This window comes from Artibeus jamaicensis, unplaced genomic scaffold (assembly GCF_021234435.1).
Source record: "Artibeus jamaicensis isolate MK-2021 breed Jamaican fruit bat unplaced genomic scaffold, CSHL_Jam_final contig_519, whole genome shotgun sequence".
NCBI classification, from domain to species: Eukaryota; Metazoa; Chordata; class Mammalia; order Chiroptera; family Phyllostomidae; genus Artibeus; species Artibeus jamaicensis.
In genome coordinates this window covers 53,123,859-53,127,129 of record NW_026521871.1, presented here as the reverse complement: position 1 = coordinate 53,127,129, position 3,271 = coordinate 53,123,859, and positions in this window count along the sequence as shown.

The following is a 3,271-nucleotide window of genomic DNA, read 5'->3' as shown; positions in this document are numbered from 1 at the left end:
CTGTTCGGGATAGAAAAAGGCCTGAGTCAGAGCTTTCGCTTGACAAGGAAAATTAATGATTTTTTACCAAGCTCTGCACTGGCCCAGGACTTTGTCCCAGACCCCTGGTGAGGGAGCAGAGGCAGGCCACGCACACCAGTACCCAGGTGCCCTGGCTGGGGCCCTCCCCACCCTCTCCACAGGTCTGCCCTCCAGGCAGGCGCCCAGGCCAGCCCAGTGCCTCTGGAGTGTGTGCCTCAGTGGTTGTGTCCTTGCCCTGCCAGGCTGCTCCTGTGTCCCTGTCTACCCCTTCCGGCCCTTTCCACGTCTCAGAAATTTCAGGCCACCAGGACATCTGAGCACAGCCCTGATGTAACTTCATTCAAGTTTTAGGCACCTAAAGAAATCAGATGGTGGCTGATGGTGGTTCATACCCAGCTCACTGGCAGGAAAACTGAGGTCTGAGAAGGCCTGACCTCCCAGCACTGGGTCCCCAGGGGCCACCAGCCAGGAGAGACGTGGGGACCCTCATTCTACCCATGTCCTGACCCCTGCAGCCCCATAGCCCCCCCACATCTGAGTCACTGCCCACTGGAGCTTGGGCTTCTGGCGTGAAACCACCCAGGAAACCCTCTGGGTGCCCTCCAGTGCCTCCCGAGCTCGACACTTGCTTTTGCAGCTGCAGGTTGCAGAGGCCGAGGGTTGTGGGCAAAACGCCCTCCCTCTGAGGGTCTACAGGGTGAACCGTGGCAGCGCCGGGGTCGGATAGCCGGGGAGGAACCCTACAAGAGCCAGGGCCGGAGACCCTGTGTGGAGGCCGCCTCTCTGCCTCAGCCCAGCCTGAGCTGGTTTGGGTCAGGAAGTCCCAAGCTCAGCCCGACAAGGGATAATGATTCACGTGGCCGCTGCTGCTCAGCACATTCCAGCCGAGGGCCCCAGTGCCCAGCACGGGAGGGGGCCGGCCCCACACCAGCCCCCCGCTGCTGGAGCGTGTGCCTGAGGCCCCATCCCCAGAGCTGACCGGTCCCCAGGTCTCCCAGGCTCTGAGGGAGAGCACCGTACTTCACAGTTTCCACGGTGCTTTCCAGTTCACAAGCTGGAAAGGGAGGTAGGGGGCTGGCCGGCCAACACCTGGCCCCCAGGTGGGGAAAGTGAGGCCTGGAAAGCAAACGTCACAAGACTGACAAACAGCTCTAATGAGGCTCCTGCCCTGGAGCTGGCTGCTCCCAAGGGTGCAGCTCCACGGTGTCTCAGGGCACGTGGGCCATTCGGTGACCAGGGCCCTGGGGGCCAGATTTCAGCTCTGCAGCTCAGTGGGCACCTGTGTCTTCCCACTGTTCCCATCCTCACTGGCCAGGGAAAGAGGAGGCTGGGGCGGGCTCTGCCCTCAGGACGGACCTGTGGGTCCCGTCCTGCCTGGGGCCTCAGTTTCCTGATCTGTCATTACTGGGCCGGCAGTCCAAGGCTTGAAGGGCTTCTGAAAATCTGAGGTCTTTGAACTTTGGGGGGCTGTCTGGGTGGGACACGCTATGTCCCTCCAGAGGGCCCCACCTCAGGGCTCTGGGGGGTGAGTCTGGCCCTTGGCTCCAGGGACAGGAAGTTGTGTTTGGGTCCTGGGTCCTGGGGAAGGAGGCAGGTGGAGAATGGCAGCTCAGACCCAGTCCTGTGTACTCGGGCCCGGCCCCCTCTGAGCTCAACAGGCCCATTCAACTGGGAGTCCATAAACCCTTCAGGGCTCCCTGAGGTTCGGAGCGCCTGGACACCAGGCCTGGCTGCCGCCCCCAGAGGGGCTGGGGGCCGTGGGCAGCAGGTGGGGCAGAAACGAGGCAGGACTGGGGATGGCAGGTGGGAGCCTCAGACGTGCCCCCGTTTCCAGACCTTGGCCTTGGAGCACCAGTTCCTGCCCGTGCTCACCGTGGAGCAGTTGGGAAAATCCAGGGGGCCTTTGTGGCTGTGTCCCTTCAGTCCCAAGAGCATGTCCTCAAATCGCGTGGCTGTGAAGGCAAAGCCTGAGACCACAGTTGCCTAACCCAGAGCTGACTCCCTGGTGGAGACCCCAGGCCTGGCCTCAGGTGTTCACTGCCGACACCCCGGCGGGGCGGGCGACATCTGGCCGGGTGGGTAGGGGTTCACACCCTGCCAGGGACGAGAAGTCCCTTGTCCTCCCCAGGGCTTGCTTTCTCATCTGTTCTATCAAGATCTCCATCAGAAGCAGAAATGTGGGGATTGGGTGGGGCCCTAGGGTCCGCTCACCCCAGGGGACTCTTCGCAATGCTGCCCTCCCTCGGGGAGGGTGTGGGTAAGGGATTGCTCCGTGGGCCCTCGGAATAGAGCCGGGCAGCAGCGGCTTTCAGTGGAGGAACCACGGCTCGGGGCCCGAGTGTGCCCAGCTCTCGAGTGACCCTGAAAAATTCCTTCTTCACCCCGGGCTTGTCCCCTCGCTGCCGATGGCTGGGTTTGAGCGGATGTGCTTGGGAACCCCATTCAGTCCTGGGGTTCCTATGAGGGGCAGCTGAGTGGAGACCTTGGTGGGGGGAGGGAGATGGTGGGAGCAAGCCCTCCCACCCCAGACCCGCTTTCAGCAGCGCCCCACATACCACCCCCCCCACCCCGACTTGACTAACTACTCCCAGTGGGGGTAGGGTGGGGAAGGGGCGCAGAAGGGAGCCTCACTTTCCAGACGCCTTCCGCCTTCGGGTGGGGTGTGACTTCCGGCTCCAGTGGCTATAAAATCCCCAGTAGCCGGTGGGTCTCTGGAGGGGGAGGGGGCCTGGGGGTCTGCGCCTCCGAACACCCCTCCCAGGTCTGTTTGACACGTGTTTCCGCTGCTCCTGGCTGTGGGCTCCTGCTGCTGCTATTTATAACCTTTAAGAGCTCCTGCCGACTGCAAAGTTTTCTTAAACTCAAAATATCACCAAGGTCCTGGGCACGCGTTCCAGAGGCCGGCTGGGCCCTGCGGTTGAAGGGACGAGGGGCCAGGAAGGAGGAGGCAGCAGACGCAGGTCCTGGCTGGGGGCTGTGCTGGGAGGCCGTGGCGGGGGGGGGGGGGGGGGGGGGGGGGGGGCTCACGTCTTGACACTGGGCTCCGCTTGGCCCAGAGGGACCTTCTAGGTGGGTGGTCCTTGATCACACTGGGCCATTTGAGGACGGCTGGGCCATCTCTCTGGGCCTCAGTTTCCTTTCGCCCTGAATGCCTCCGGGGACACCAGTTGGGTGAAGTGATGAGCTGGCAGTGACACTGGGAACATGTCGGCCGGGACCAGGGCTCCGCGTCTGCTGGCCGTCCAGCACC